Source organism: Schistocerca americana, chromosome 7 (genome assembly GCF_021461395.2).
Source record: "Schistocerca americana isolate TAMUIC-IGC-003095 chromosome 7, iqSchAmer2.1, whole genome shotgun sequence".
Classification (NCBI taxonomy): domain Eukaryota; kingdom Metazoa; phylum Arthropoda; class Insecta; order Orthoptera; family Acrididae; genus Schistocerca; species Schistocerca americana.
In genome coordinates, this window is record NC_060125.1 from 539,859,472 (window position 1) to 539,874,559 (window position 15,088).

The 15,088-nt window shown below is 43.4% G+C and overlaps 1 protein-coding gene across 1 annotated transcript in view; it reads left to right on the forward strand.

Moving 5' to 3' along the window:
- LOC124622114 (cyclic AMP response element-binding protein A-like) overlaps positions 1-15,088 on the forward strand; it is a 679,969-nt gene that overhangs the window by 429,758 nt on the left and 235,123 nt on the right. The window lies entirely within an intron of this gene.

Here is a 15,088-nt window from a genome sequence, read left to right on the forward strand (position 1 = left end):
CTTCATCAGAAGGTAAGGTAATTACATGAAGAATATATCGTCAAAGATGTACATTAATTTAGGAGCTGAGTTGCTCAAGTCATACATTAAAATATAAAACATAATGTTCTTCAAAAGGTGTTACTTATGTTTTAATGTTTGACCTTTTGAAGAACATTATGTTTTATATTTTAATGTGTGATTTGAGCAACTCAGCTCCTAAATCACTGTACATCTTTGACGATATGTCTGATGAAGTCACCCTTAGAGGTGACGAAACCTGGTCGAGGTACATAGAAAACCTATGCAACCGGTTGGCTGATTTTTACATATTTTCCAAAAAGTTTAGACAGATCATTGACTTTCCTTGAGCGGCACCACAACGACGGTGATGATTTCTTAAGCCAACTTGTTACGGGCAATGAAACATGGGTGGCTTACGTCACACCAGAATCAAAGAAGCAACAGTCCATGGAAGTTGAGCAAGGGCATCGTTTTTCTGCAAGACAATGCCCGTCCGCATGTGGCGAATCAGACCAAAGATCTCACCACATCTTTTCGATTGGAAACTCTCGATCATCCTCCGTACAGCCCCGATCTTGCGCCCAGTGACTACCATCTGTTCCTGCACTTGAAGAAACACCTGGACGGTCAGCGTCCTCAAGACGATGACGAAGTCAAAACAGTGGTGATACAGTGGTTAACAAGTCAGGCGGTAGACTTCTATGAGGAGGGTATTCAAAAACTGGTACGGCATTACGACAAGTGCCTCAATATTGACGCAAATTATGTAGAAAAGTAGATTAAGGTACAGGCTTTCGTGTAAAAATAAAATTGAGGTATCTTAGCACGTCTTTTTTTAATTTCAAAACGGTACTTACTTAAAAAATGCGCCTCGTATTTAAAATGAAAGCGCCATAGATGCCACGAAGAGAGAAAGAGCTAACGAGTCTGAACCCCTACTTTCAGCGCTCCGCCCGAAAATTCGTGCGATATGTTCTACTCCACACGTTAACTCGCACTATGAGCAGCTGTGCAATGCTACAGGTATTAATCGGTGTTGACTATCCAAATATAAACTGACCTCTACCGTGAGGGACCGTTGCAGCTTGGTAGAACTGGTCGCCAAGTTTACAAGTGTGCGCGCCAGACGTACCGTTGTATCGGAAGTGGGGCGCACCGTTTGGGACACACGTCAGTCGGTCTAATATTAAAAGTTAGCTTCGGGATGGTCTCAAGCCTGCTAACTGCAGTGACGTTGGTTTCGACATTTCCACTGCCCGAGACACCGTCCTCAGTTGACTTACTCATGCAGAAGAAAGAAAGGAAAGTTGGGCGTTAACGCTCCGTTATGTTTACATTATATTGAAAATATATTGGTACACTTCAGCGTCCCATATCTTCTGTTGCTGAGTGATTGCGCCTATGTGGAAAAATTTGCGGGTAATACATCGTTGCCCGAGGGACACCCGATTGGACTTTCAACAGTGGTCAGGGAGGCTTTCCAGAAGGCACCAACTAGACGCCTGAACTCACTCTAGTCACCACAGGTTGCTCTTCAGGTCACACACGTTTTCGATGTCTCCAATAAGTGGAAAGAGCGCTGGTTTCAATATCCACCTCAGAACGCCCACCTAATTCAAGACCCCCCCAACAAAGGGTGCAGGGTTCTTCGCGAAGGGTCGAGACTCGACCGAATCCAAACGGAGCTAGGATGGCGTTGCCACATCTTGAAGAAGTGGGGGTGTTATGGAAGTGCTACATGTGACTGCGGTGCCGAGGAATAGACAGTGGGACATACTGTAGACGCCAGCCAGAGTGGCCGAGCGGCTCTAGGCGCTTCAGTCTGGAACCACGCGACCGCTACGGTCGCAGGTTCGAATCCTGCCTCGGGCATGGATGTGTGTGACGTCCTTAGGTTAGTTAGGTTTAAGTAGTTCTAAGTTCTAGGGGACTGGTGACATCAGAAGTTAAGTCGCATAGTGCTCAGAGTCAGAGCCATACTGTAGACAACTGCCCACCCCATGCTTTTAAAGGTGGTCTGAAAGACTTGCATGAAGCGTCGTCGAGTGCAGCGACCTGGTTCTCAAATTTAAACATTAACCTGTAAATTCACTGTGCACATTCAGCCACGCCATACCTAGCAATAATTATTATAATTTTTATAACAACAATAACGATCCCAAATTCTTCCTTTAGTTTAAACTTCTTCACTCCGAATTTATGTCGACCTTCTCAATTGTTAGGACCTTTTTGGAGGTGTTGCCAGTATTTTTTTTTAACATCTCTTTACAGTTCACGTTTCATTCAGTAGATCGCTTTATCCGAACCTTTCTCTTTCAGGAACTGTTTTCCGAATTATAATTTTAGGCTAGTATATGACACAAGCAGACTTTTTTTATACCCTCTGTTTTTCGTCTTTCCTGTAAATACTGTACGCTCCTGTACCTTCCTTCTTGTGTAATATTATTTCATAGATAGCACAGTTCTTCCACTTCTACACTGTCGTCAGCAATTATGTTTCTTAGATGGCTTCCAACCTCTGTGTTGACGGCTGCGTAAGATTTTTATACAGAATGAACCACAACTCCTCCGACGAACTTTCAGCGGTTGTTCAGGGATACCTTCTGAGTAATTTGGTTTAAGAGACCAAGTATCTTCGACGGCTCGTTACATAGTAATAATGTAATTGTAGTTTACTGGGTTTGTAGTCGCCGTCATCTTTCTCTCTGTGATAATACCTTCACAATAGTGAAGAATCTGTGCTGTCAGCGTACAGCATAGCACGTAACAAACGCAGAACTGTTATCTTACAGGTATTGTTCAAAATTTCGACTACCATTATCACACATAGAAGTACACAGCATTGTACCATCTACTGTCTCGCACGCACAAGAATCCCGGGAGTTCGGCGTGCTGCTTCTGCGGCTGTGATGATCGTAGCAACCAGGTCCGTGCGAGTGTCGATCCTAGTCTCGTAAACTAGGCACTTCTCGCGCCCGCCGAGGAAGAAGTCCGATGGTGTCACGTCTGGTGAGCGACCTGGCCATGGGACAGGACCACCGCGATCAATCCATTGTTGTCCAAACTGGCTCCAGTGTGGCTCCTAACAATAAGTATCGTGCGTGAATGGAAAAAGTTTCAAAACACAACGTACACTGTCGACGTTTGCGCTGTTGAGCACTACTGTGTGATACGGATACAAAGCTAATTGTGGCAAGAAACCAAACAAAAAGCAATAACTGTGTATCGGATCACCGCAGACCGTGGGGCCCGTACACTAAAATACCGATAAGGTATCCCTGAAGAACCTCTAAAAGTTTGTCGGTGGAATTCTGGTTTACCGTGTATATCGGTGAAATTCATTAGAGTAAAATATGTAGCACAAGGAACCGCACTATTACTGTTCAGTGCACATCAACAGCTACTGAGACACCGATTATACCCGCTGACATTAGGACAGTTGTCACCACATATAACGAACTTATTTTCATGGCGTGTGTGAAACTCGCGCATATTTTTCAGACACAGCTTCCGTTATAGAGCCTTTCAGACGACGAGGCTAGCGGCCCAGAAGAGCATCGGCGAAAGCCCACAGACAGGCGGAGAGAAGGCGCCCTGGCCGTGACGTCAGCGCCTGTGACGTCACTACTAAGCGCATTTGCCCTCTCCTTCTCTCCCTCCCCCTCACCACTCCTGCCATTCTCATCGCAGTCACGACGCGGTCCGCTCGCAGCTGCGGCCGTCGCATTTCCTGGAGCCGATTTCCTCATCACAGACGCGGCGGGGTGTAGGGAGGCGGGCGATAAAATGTCCGCGTCTCTTGAGCAGCTGTGACACTCGGCAGGCCCCCAGGGAAAGACGTGCGCTGTCGTCTGCTCCATTCGCATATGACACAGTAAAGCCGTCGGCACACGGACCGTGCATCCGAACGTTGAGCGTTGAGCGTGCCGAGTTTCTGACGTCATAGCGTGGAATAGCACGTTCGGGAGTCTTTCCGAACGTGCAGAGCAATATTTGGCATGTCAGATATTCTGAGCGTGCGTCTGAGCGCTGACCACTGAGATGGCACAACGCCACCTACGTCACACGCACGCCGTCTCTCTTCAGTACAGAGTTGTGAGGCGCCATATTGGCGTTCATTTCAAGCCTATATGTATATATGCCGTTTCTGAGCACCAGCAAGTTGAGAATCACTGGAAAACCAGTTGTTAACTGTGTGATTCGTTCCAATAAAATAATGAGAAACATCATATTCGTGGCAAAAGAATTATTGTAACTTGCGTATTATGAGAGTAGGCTATTTGAAGGCAGCGTCACGCTGAAGATCCACACAAAACGCATTGTTCTTGGTACAGTTCGTTATAATTAAATTTCAATTAGTAGCATATCTACGTTTAAGGTTTTCAGCATTGGCTAAGATACTGTGAGTAGAACGTAAAGGTATGTTGTTGGCTTAGCGTAATGAGTAGAATTATCGTCTTGAAGTTAGTTGTTTGTCGGGGCGGTTGTTCGCGGATTGGTACCTCCAAATTTTTTTTTTCCTAACATTCGCGTCTTTATTAGGTTCTGATACTTTATAATTGGTTTAATATAAGTATGTACTATAATAGTTGATGTTGTGTATATAAGTTCACCTTTTTCTGAGGGGTGACTTTGTTCGATTGGCTTAATCTACCAGACAGCTTGCGCTACTTGTATAAAGATATTTTGCTCCTTTATCTTTTACGCTTCGTAATTCAGATGTTGCAAAGATTCTGCTACTGGGTAGGGACAGTGATCAAGTAAGACTGACCTTGGGGTTTTACTACAATGTGGGAATGATGAAATAATAAACATTATTTATTATTCTTATGCGGAGAAGTACTCCAAATTTGTACCGCACTGTTTGTAATGGAAATTTTATAAGCCTGTGTCCTTATTGATTGGACATGCTACCTTCCTTTTCGTGGACGATGGAGGAAATGTGCGTTTTAATAGAGCTAACGTGGGAATTTTACGCGGGCCCGTTGCGTAAACAGCGTTATTTACGAACTAGAAACATCCCTCAACTGCCGCTGGAGTGCGTTGCGATCGCGTATACCACGTTGGGGCCCACGTACCGTATGCACAAGTCGCATCGTTCCTGAGCGTTCAGCAGCACGTTGAACTTGGCACGCTCAGCGTTAACGTTCGGCAGCACGGCTCGTGTGCCGACGGCTTAAGGACGAGGCCTTTAGAAACGGACCACGAGCTCGGATTGAGGAACGAAATCGGCCGTGTCCGGAAAGGATTCATCCCCCTATTTTCCTTAAGCGATTATGAAAACCACGGAAAACCTAACTACGGATAACTGAAGGGATATGAGTCTTGGCACAGGTCACTGAAAACAACACATACCGCGAAATACCCGGGCTCTAAAGTGAAATGACCATATAAAACAAAATTGTAGAGAAGGCAGATGCCACGCTGAGATTCACTGTGAAAATTTTAAGGACAAGTAAGTCATCCACTGGAAAGTGGCTTCTAAACACTCGCTGGACCGATTCTAGAGTATTGTTCGTCAGTCTGGGGCCCATCAACAAAGGCGTTTTTCGTTGCGACGGGATCTTCTCATGAAATTTCAGTCACCAGTTTTCTCCTCCGGTTGCGAAAACATTCTGTTGGCACCCACCTACATAGGGAGAAATGATCATCATGATAAAATAAGAGAAATCAGGGCTCGCACAGAAAAATTTAAGTGCTCGTTTTTCCCACGCGCCATTCAAGAGTGGAACGGTAGAGAGCTTGAAGGCGGTTCATTGAACCCTCTGCCAGGCACTTTGTTGTGAATAGCAGAGTAATCACGTAGATGCAGATACCAAGCTGGATCCCCTTCGTGGTTGATGAGTCATTTATGTCCCATTGAAGTAATACACAGTTTTAAGCTCTGAACCTTCTACATCCCATAACTGTCTAGTGCTGCTACGTAGCTAGAAGTTTTCAGGGAATTAACTATTTGCGTTTTTTCCCGTTATAGCTTGGCTCTGAAACATTACTACACTCCTCAGCAACTCTGCTGGTCTGCGCATAGTTTGCATTCAGTGGGACGTATATGACCCAGCAAACTTTTAAAAAAAATAAAAATAAAAAAGAACATTGGTATATGTTACGTCAAAGCCGTCTTCAAATTTCATGTTGAAAATTTGTGTGCGATATTTCATGTTTTAACTGCCACGAAAATATATATTTTTTTGTACTGATTTGTTACACTTTTTTCGATATTTGCCTTATTGATAAAATCGTTCTAAAAAATAGCTTTGAAAATTCTAGGTTCAAATGAAAACAGGGAACAATTTAGGTCCACCTATTATCACAATAGGTCACTTTAAAATGTTTTTGGTAGTGGAAGTGTATTATTGATCCTAACGCAAGACAGTTTTTGACCTTTCATTTTTTCGATGTATGTAACATAAAGTTCGACCACGAAAGGGTTCATGGCAGTAAATAGGCGCTTTACGTTTGGTAAACGTGCGAGAGTTTCGGGGATGCTCAAGAAGTGGCCGACGCTGCAAGAGAAACGTCGTGCATCTCGGAGAGATCTGCTGTTCAAATTCCGAGAGCGTACGTTCAAAGAAGTGTCAACCGATATATTACTTCTCGCAGACTTCTCTAAAATGATCACGTCTAGAAGAAAAGAGAATTTAGGGGCCATACGGTGGTTCAACGACACTCGTTCTTCACAAACGTCACCTACGGATGAAACACGCAAGAAGGGAAAAAGACAGTCGTGCCAGAAGTACTCCCCACCACACACCAAATTGGCCGGCAGAATACATGAGGTTTTTTTTTTTAGCCTCTGATCGGTTGCGAAATGGAAACCAATCAAATAAAAAATGTTTTATTTGCAACGTTTAGCTACGTTTTCCAGCTATTCTCTATATAGCCGCCGCTCTGACTTAGATATTTGTCGTAGCGTTGTACCAACTTTCCAATTTTTCTTTTTTTTATGTGCTGGCGGTGGGGGAATGGAAAACGGGCGAGACAACAGTCTTCCCAAATGCTACCCCCTCTTTCCACCCCCTACCCCCCCCCCCCCTGCCCGCCCACTGCCCACTGCTGGGTACACCCTTGTTTAGTTGTATGTTCTTCTTTATACAGGGTGATTCAAAAAGAATACCACAACTTTAAAAATGTGTATTTAATGAAAGAAACATAATATAACCTTCTGTTATACATCATTACAAAGAGTATTTAAACAGGTTTTTTTTCACTCAAAAACAAGGTCAGAGATGTTCAATATGGCCCCCTGCAGACACACGAGCAATATCAACCCGATACTCCAACTCGTTCCACACACTCTGTAGCATATCAGGCGTAACAGTTTGGATAGCTGCTGTTATTTCTCGTTTCAAATCATCAATGGTGACTGAGAGAGGTGGCCGAAACACCATATCCTTAACATACCCCCATAAGAAAAAATCGCAGGGGGTAAAATCAGGGCTTCTTGGAGGCCAGTGATGAAGTGCTCTGTCACGGGCTGCCTGGCGGAGGTTTTTTTTTTTAGCCTCTGATCGGTTGCAAAATGGAAACCAATCAAATAAAAAATGTTTTATTTGCAACGTTTAGCTACGTTTTCCAGCTATTCTCTATATAGCCGCCGCTCTGACTTAGATATACCTCGGGTAGTTGACGTTCAGGTTTCATAACTAACCTTTTTCGTAGGACTCTCCATACAGTTGATTGTGGAATTTGCAGCTCTCTGCTAGCTCTGCGAGTCGATTTTCCTGGGCTGCGAACAAATGCTTGCTGGATGTGTGCTACATTTTCATCACTCGTTCTCGGCCGTCCAGAACTTTTCCCTTTGCACAAACACCCATTCTCTGTAAACTGTTTATACCAACGTTTAATACACCACCTATCAGGAGGTTTAACACCATACTTCGTTCGAAATGCACGCTGAACAACTGTCGTCGATTCACTTCCGCCGTACTCAATAACACAAAAAGCTTTCTGTTGAGCGGTCGCCATCTTAGCATCAACTGACGCTGACGCCTAGTCAACAGCGCCTCAAGCGAACAAATGTACAACTAAATGAAACTTTATAGCTCCCTTAATTCGCCGACAGATAGTGCTTAGCCTTTTGTCGTTGCAGAGTTTAACATTCCTAAAGTTGTGGTATTCTTTTTGAATCACCCTGTATACTGTTTGTTCATGTTGTTGCTGTCGAGATTTGATGTCATATTTATGTATATGGTTATTGGCCATTGTGAAGCTATGAACTACCCAGCATATAGCAGCTGGCGAAATATCTGCTTTTCTTTTTAGAGGCAGCTGGCGCAGTCGTTGGACAATGGATTCTTCTTCGGGAGGATAGCTATTCAAATCCCAATCGGGACATTCTGTTAGCCTAAATTACTGCTGGTGATTAGATCACGATCGCTTCCTTCTGTTGCGTCCAGGAATCCTACATACTCGGTTCGCTAGACAAACAGTCAGACAATTCGTATTAATAAGTTTTATTACAACAAGACAAGAACAAACACTTAACTCTGGTCTGTGAATTCTTGTAGTCCTTTATACATGATGATCCACAAGTGCAATTGAATCAGTTATTATGAAAAGGTCATAATTCCATAAAATATGATTTTGAGATGTTCAAAGAAAACTGGTTTATGCTTCAATGGTAGAAGATATGAAGTACTTGGACTTTTATACTTGGTGTACCTGGAAACCATTACATCTACATCAAATCATCAATTTTTATTTTCACATTCTACAGATTAATTTTTTTTATCTTGGACTCATGACCTTTCTGAACCAAATTAAAATAAATGATAGTACAACTATAGAATTTTGAGAATTTATTAACAAACACAAATTACAAATAGTATTTTAACATAAGTTAATCATCATTACAGATAATCATTGTTGGAACATTTTCTGTAGGTTTCGTACATTTTCATCTTCTTCAGATGTTGTCCGCCAAGTGAATAAATCAATATAAAAGTTTTTGTGCACCTCTTGGATGTACTGTTCCAGTTTTTTATATCGTTTATCTTAACTTTGTTTATAGGACATTTCACTCCGTGTGCTAAGGTTGTTGGGAGTCTTATATTTGCTAGGGGTTTTAAAAGTCTGAAAGAGTTTTGAGTCAGTCCACCAATGAATGATCGTGCTACTAATACCCCTGGGTTGTGGCTGTCATACTCAAACATATTGTACTGTGAAACACTGACGTTGACTTTCATTGAACTGTCTTTTCCCATTGTTTCTAAACTCTGAGAGTTTCATTTAAAAAGATCTGGCCACCAGTCCTTATAGTTCTTAACAATGTTGTTATCCTCAAGGTAGCTGACAATTAATGAGTTCTTTTTATTGGCAGAATGAAGAATAAGTTCAATATATTCTTTCACAGTGTAAACTCTATCAGTTTGTCGTAACTTTCTTCTTATACCCCCAAACACCCTATCACAAGGTAGGAAAGAGAGCTCCCGGATAGGAAAGCACTGAAAAAATATTTTAAACATACCAGTTGCAGGAATGTTTTGTCCTTTGTAGTTTATGTACGCTTCTCCTCGTAATGTAGACTTCTCTATTATGATGTGTTTGTATTTATCATAATGCCGTATGGCTGTTACCTTCTTCATTTGTGTCCATGCTCTCTTTTCTGATCAAATTGCCACTACTAATGAAAGATTAGACGACAACCACACAAGATTTGTCTTACAGTGTGGTGCCAACAATATATCATGGAATCGGTACTGGTAAAATTTTATTGTTGTTAATGTAGGGACATAAACCGTGGGCTACTTCCGGTGATTTATAAAATATTACATAAAACTAATGAGAAGATGTAGTATGAAAACGTCATGAGTCCTGGACTCATGACATTCTCATACCAACTAAAAATTTTGGCAACGATTTTCTTGGCTTTAAAGGCAGGAACTCATTACGTTCTCAACACAGATACATGCGTCTACAGATGGAGAATGCAAAAGTACTGAAATCTGAATTTGTGAAAAATTGGACTCATGACCTTTTCATAATAACTGATTCAATTACACAAATGTGTCGCAAAAATGGTTCAAATGGCTCTGAGCACTATGGGACTTAACATCTATGGTCATCAGTCCCCTAGAACTTAGAACTACTTAAACCTACCTAACCTAAGGACAGCACACAACACCCAGCCATCACGAGGCAGAGAAAATCCCTGACCCCGCCGGGAATCGAACCCGGAAACCCGGGCGTGGGAAGCGAGAACGCTACCGCACGACCACGAGATGCGGGCGTGTCGCAAAGAAAAGGGCGACATACAAAATAATGTCTTCTTCAGAATAGACAAACACAAGTAACACTTCTGGTCCTAGCGACCGCTACTAACAAAAGACTGTCAACCGAACTGAAATGACTTTTTCCGATCAGCGTGCGATTGGCTGACTTCTTCTCACAGCCTTCTCTGTCGTTCCCGACTGGCGTGCCGGCACTAACTTTACGCCGTAACACTTTACCCTTGTTTCTTTCAAGTGACATAGCCCTCCATCCCTAATTACATCTACATGATTATCATTCGTTTCTTTCGAGCTGTATCTAAGACATGCGTGATAAAAAAGAAGTATCTTAAAGTTAAATTAAAGGAAATTTAAGCAAGGCATTCTTTCCATCGCTGCGGTGTAGCATATTAATGATGTTCAACACAAGGCATTCCAATACAAAATACTGGTATAATTCAATATGGAATAAAAATTTTTGCAATATACTTAGAAAACATGTAGGTGGTCGAAACAGATACTAGAATGGAGCCCAATTTACCAAAAGAGACCAAGGGGAAGACCATCGGACAGATGGGACAGTAATGGAAGCACCAGCAAGGATCCTATGTTACACGCCTATCAAAGAGGCCACATCATCAAGTGATTGAACTGGATGATGATGATGACTGAGAAAATTGCAGTCTGCTAATGTAGTTTGAATAGGTGCAAAACGTTTGTTTTAACAGTGCTACTACACATAGGTTTCCATATTTCGTGGCGCATCACTAAAATCTACCGTTCGTACGTTTGTAGATTAGTACGTGTTAAAGATAAGTGTGGATTCAAAACGCTACTGATGTGAGTGTTAAGTGATACGTGTAGCAGGTACCGTCGGCCGCTAGTACACTTGACTTCCGTACCTAATCTTCAGCTACGGCTGGCATTTAATCAGAGAGAGAGAGAGAGAGAGAGAGAGATAGAGCTGTTCTCAGGGGAGACTCGACAGCCAATTAGAAGGGATCGGCTGCGAGTCATGCCAATTAGATGGCGCCTCGTGGTGTCGCTTCCGCCGGCTGAAGCTTGTGTTTCGGCGCTGCCATCTGTGCAGGCATATCGACTTCTGACCCTGCGGAAAGCGTTCGGCAGACAGAAGTGAACGGCCGCCTGTTAGCACTAACGAGTTGTTGTTAGCATCGATTTCGCGACGATGAGACAGTCGAAGTCATTACGTCGTAAGAAGTGTAGTCGTACAGTGCAGGCTCGCACGGACGGTGGCCGCTTCTTCGGAGACATCTGTTTCTTGGCATAATGGCCGTGGTCAGTGACGTATTCTTCTGCTCACCGTTTAGTCTCTCACTGCGAGAAACAAAATGGTACAAATGGCTCTGAGCACTATGGGACTTAACTTCTGAGGTCATCAGTCCCCTAGAACTTAGAACTACTTAAACCTAACTAACCTAAGGACATCACACACATCCATGCCCGAGGCAGGATTCGAACCTGCGACCGTAGCGGTCGCGCGGTTCCAGACTGAAGCGCCTAGAACCGCTCGGCCACCAGCGGCCGGCTGCGAGAAACATTCCGATGATATGGAAATAGATGGTGAAATTCCCCGACCTTTAGTAGCTTGAAAAGCATGTACTTCAGACACTTTACTAGATCAGCTAACGAAAACAACCAAACTGTTTATCCGCAGGAGGAATTAATTTCAGTTTCCAGCGAGACTTCTAGTTTCTTCTGCTGAAGCCACTGTTATACTTTCAACAGTACACTACTTCCAGAACCTCACAGTAAAAAATATTTTGATTTTTATAGATTGTAGAAACTTTCTCCAAGATACGCAAACACCAGTCCTTCCCAGGAAAACTAATTTACTCGTAATGGACATTATGAGAACGATCAAGAAACCTAAAAAACTCGGGACGAGGTAAAATTTGTTTGGATCAAGAGCTATTGTCAATTTTAATACACACATCAAAAAAAGTTTTGCATCACCACCGTTCCGAGAGTACCGGAACCTGTAAAGAAAACTGGAATAGAGATCAACGTAAACATCATTTCCGCCCTTTTTATTGCTCATGAAAACCACACACTGCATGTTGTACCACCATACAGCGAGACTTTCAGATGTGGTGGTCCAGATTGCTGTACACACCGGTACCTCTAATATCCAGTAGCACATCCTCTTGCATTGATGCACTCCTGTGTTCGTTGTGGCATACTATCCCCAAATTCATCAAGGCACTGTTGATCCATATTGTCCCACTCCTCAATGGCAGTTCGGCGTAGATCCCTCAGAGTGGTTGGAGGGTCACGTCGCCCATAAACAGCCCTTTTCAATCTATGGCAGGCAAGTTCGACAGGGTTCATGCCTGGAGAACATGCTAGCCACTCTAGTCGAGCGCTGTCGTTATCCTGAAGGAATTCATTCACAAGATGTGAACGAATGGGGCGCGAATTGTCGTCCATGAAGACGTATGCCTCGCCAGTATGCTGCCGATATGGTTGCACAATCGGTCGGAGGATGGCATTCACGTATCGTACAGCCGTTACGGCGCCTTCCATGACCACCAGCGGCGCACGTCGGCCCCACATAAAGCCACCCCAAACCATCAGGGAACCTCCACCTTGCTGCACTCGCTGGACAGTTTGTCTAAGGCGATCAGCCAGATAGGGTTGCCTCCAAACACATCTCCGTCGATTGTCTTGTCGAAGGCATATGCGACACTCATCGGTGAAGAGAACGTAATGCCAATCCTGAGCAGTCCATTCTGCATGTTGGTGGGCCCATGGCGCTGCATGGTGTCGTGGTTGCAAAGATGGACCTCGCTATTGACATCGGGAGTGAAGTTGCGCATCATGCAGCCTGTTGTGCAGAGTTTGAGTCGTAACACTATGTCCTGTGGCTGCACGAAAAGCATTATTCAACATGGTGGCGTTGTTGTCAGGGTTCCTCCGAGCCATAATCCGTAGGTAGCTGTCATCCACTGCAGTAGTAGCTCTTGGGAGGTCTGACTGAGGCATGTCATCGACAGTTCCTATCTCTCTGTATCTCCTCCATGCCCGAACAACATCGCTTTGGTTCATTCCGAGACGCCTGGACACTTCCCTCGTTGAGAGCCTTTTTGCCACAAAGTAACAATGGTTGCGCGATCGAACCGCGATATTGACCGTCTAGGCATGGTTGAACTACAGGCATCACAATCCGTGTACCTCTTTCGTGGTGGAATGACTAATAGGTGTTTGGTTAATCTATTAGGCGCTGCTCATGTATGGTTGTTTACATCTTTGGGCGGGTTTAGTGACATCTCTGAACAGTTAAAGGGACTGTGTGGGTGATACAATATACACAGTCAATGTATATTCAGGAGTTCTGTATATTCAGTGGTTCTGGGAACCGGGGTGATGAAAATATTTTTTTATGTGTGTATAATGAAACAGTTGCGACTTAGCGAACACCGCAACCCAAAACGACACATTTAAAAACATCTTATTACCGCCATCAGGCCTAAGGACTATGTTCTACAGAAGAGCAAGGCGCCAAAGGAAAGATGAATATCAATCAGCAATTCGCAATAAAAGGAAATATTATGGACAAATACGCTCTCGAAACCCTGCTTCCAGAAAACTATGGCAAATAAAATGTTTATGAGTTCCATAATTCGCATGACATTTATCGTATATTAATTATAAACCTAATTATGAAACATTCATTTAAATGTAATCTTATCCCTTAAAATCCTAGAAAATTTACAAAACAGTGAGAGATGGCCGTGTGTCATTCAGGGGAAAAGAAGCTATTTATTCCTAACTGCACAACCGTCGGAGCATCCTGTCATCACCCGAAAATTGTCGAATATAGCCGAGTAGAAACGAAATGTATCGTGGAGCTCTGTTACCGTGTTGTTGTCCACTATCTTATCTGATACTATGGCTCACCACGTGAGAAATAAATGTAACTGACAAGTGGATAATGTTGCTATAAAGCAACACTGTTTACGAAAAGCCATAATGATTTCAATCATCAACAGCAAGAATTAAATCATCCTTGGTTTATTCTGACCTCAAGTCTTGCTTCACTCATGTTTTCTTTCGCCGATCGATCTTCCTTCTTCCTTGTTTTGGCTTATACATCAGCAGTGAGTTTAGTATCCTGCTTTCTTGTATTATTATTAGATGCTCTCACCATTTGTTCCTGTACTTCGGTATTTCTTCATTGGAATTAAATATGTTTAATTCTCACATGACATCTTTACTTTTCTTCCAGTAAAGACACGTGCATTCAGCTGCTCATGTCAGAATATACTGAAGAGGCAAAGCAACCGGTCCATCTGCCGAATATTGTGTAGGACCCCGGGAGCACGCAGAATTGCCGCAACACGACGTGGCAGGGACTCGACAAATGTCTGAATTAGTGCTGGAGAGAATTGACACCATGAATCCTGCACGGCTGTCCATAAATCCTTAAGGGCACGAGGGGGTGGAAATTTCTTCTTAACAGCACGTTGTGAGGCATCGCAGATATTCTCAATAATGTTCATGTCTGGGGCGTTTGGTGGCCAGCGGAAGTATTTAAACTCAGAAGAGTATTCCTGGAGCCACTATGTAGCAATTCTGGACGTGTGGGATGTCGCATTGCCCTGCAGGAATTGCCCAAATCCATCGGAATGTACAATGGGTATGAATGGCTGCAGGTGATCAGACAGGATGCTTGAATACGTATCACCTGTCAGAATCGTATCTAGACGTATCAGGGGTCCCACATCACTCCAACTCCACACAAGTACATAGCTTCCACCAACTTCAAGAGTCCCCTAGTGACATGAGGTTGTCTCCATACCCGTACACGTCCATCCGCTCGATACAATCTGAAACGGGACTCGTCGTACCAGACA